This window comes from Tetrao urogallus (assembly GCF_951394365.1).
Source record: "Tetrao urogallus genome assembly, chromosome: Z".
NCBI lineage: Eukaryota > Metazoa > Chordata > Aves > Galliformes > Phasianidae > Tetrao > Tetrao urogallus.
Genome location: NC_136816.1, coordinates 15,108,648 through 15,110,877, shown reverse-complemented (window position 1 = coordinate 15,110,877; position 2,230 = coordinate 15,108,648).

Below are 2,230 nucleotides of genomic sequence, written 5' to 3'. Positions count from 1 at the left end.
GCCTTTAATGGAATATTATTTGCTGTTCCGGATCACCAGATGATGAGCGGGAAACAAGAAATTCAGAACAGTTTTAAGAAGAAAACAAAAAATTATATATTGTCCTCTCCAAAAACGATACGCGGTGGATCGCGGTCCTTCATCCCTACAGGGGTAGCCGTGCCTCGGCGGCACCTGCGGGGCTGGAAAGGGTTGAAAAGGGACTGGAAGCGGCCGTGTCACGAGCACGGAAGCGGTGGGCGTAAGGGCGTCTTTCCACCGCTCCCCCCGCCTTCTCCTCCCCCCTTTCCCCTCCCATTTTCTTTTACCCAGGCCCTCCCTGATCTCGTGGCACTGCTGTTTGCAGGAACGTGGGAAGAAGTTTCAGCGGCGACACTGAATGCCATCAGAGTCCTGAAAGCGGAGGGTGTTCTCTATTCGGATCCAAGCCTTCCTCCTTCTTCTCCCAACGTCTATTTGCTGTGATGCCGTCAGAGCATCTCCCTGCGCCGTGGCACGGTCTCTCCGATTTGCATACACCGCACTCTGCTTCCCCCTTCCGAGCGTCTTCCCTTGAACTCGAAGAGCCGAACGGGGGGATGCCAGCACGCGTGTATGTAGGGACAGAGCGGGGCCGGAATTCGCGCTCATCTCCAGAGGCCGAGGATCGCCCCGCGCATCCGTGGGCCTCTCTCGGTCCTCACAGAGAGCCCTTTGTCCTACCGCACCGCTGGGGCAACCCTGCCGGGGGTCTCCCAAGTGCTTGGGCGGACGGAGGAGGCAGTCCCCTGCTGGCATGCATACACACATGCATACATACATACATACACGCGTGGCTGTGATAGGCACATACGAACCTCCTGCTGTCAGCCCGCCCCCAGCCCCCGCCACCTCCCCACGCCGTCGCGGACGTCGTGCACGGTCGCCAGCGGCCCGCCCCGAAAAGGGCAGTGGGGAGCCGTTCTGACGCCCCTCACCTCCTCCCGCCCTCCGCGCTGCTCCGCGCACACAAACTTCCGCCCTTAAGCCCTAAAGCACGGCGTTTCCACGCAGATCGCTCGCCGCTGGCTCGCAGGAAGCAGCGGAGGAGCCGGGAGAGCTCTGCCGGCTGGAGGGCACGCAGCGCTGTGCGTGGCAGCTGGAGTGGGGAGAAGCTCTCTCTCTCCCTCTTTAAGTTTTTTTTCCCCTTCTTTTTCTCTTTAAACGGTATGATTTATTATTATTATTATTTTTATTTTATTTATTTATTTGCTTATTTTGCAATTGTCGACCAGTTGTTTCGTTCAAAGAAAAGTTACCCAAAAGGGCAATGCCGCCCATGAACAGCACTCGGTAGGAGCCGCTCTTCAGATCGTGGCTGGAGAAGACACCTACAAAAAACTCCACCTTTCTCTGCATTTGTAAGTTTCCAAAGAAATGCACGCCTCCTTCCCTTTTCTCCTGGAAGACTCAAGCCACGGCTCTTCTTTAGGCATTTCTAATTTGTTCCGTCCGTCAGAGCGGCACTAAGAGAGGTTTGGTGCAAATTCATTATCTCTGGCAAGGCACAGCGCGGAGCAGGAACTGAAAAAAGACCGTGGCAATGGGTGAACAATGGGGCTTCAGTTCGTCGGCAACAAAAGCTGTGGGGAAATCGGTTGGATTTCAGAGCACGTCCTTCTCGACAGAGAGGGCTGGACTAGACCTTGGCCAACCCTCCAAAGAAACTTGCGGAACATCTCATGCAGGACTTCACTTTCTATACCGGGGCTTAAGAGGCAATATATATTAAAAAAAAAAAAGAAGAAGAAGAAGGGGGGGGGGGAGGGGGAAGAGGGGAGGCGAAGGGTATTAGAAAACTTTCTGCGACCGTCTCCCGTTTTTCTGGATAGAGGATGCCAAGCTACTTTAAAGCCATTTGTCGCAAGAACCGCAATGTGGAGCTACGCGGAACTTTCAAAGCAGATGGAGGATGGAGGAACGACGTGAATTCATGGAGATTTGCCTGCTGGGATCTTAGTGTGTGCCTTACCGCCGGAACCGGGGGGGGAGAATCCCCCCCACCCTCGGAGCCGCAGCGATGTGAGTACCGCGGAGGGGTCCCGAATCCGGACCTGTTGGTCGCGGGGCATGGGAATTGCCCGCAGTGGCAACGCTTTGTGCGGTTCTCGGAGCCGTGCGGGCATGGGGAGTGCTGATGGCAGGGAGCGAACTCGGCTCGTGGTATCACTCTTTATGTGGAGCCTATCTGCGCGCTATGTTTAAATAAACT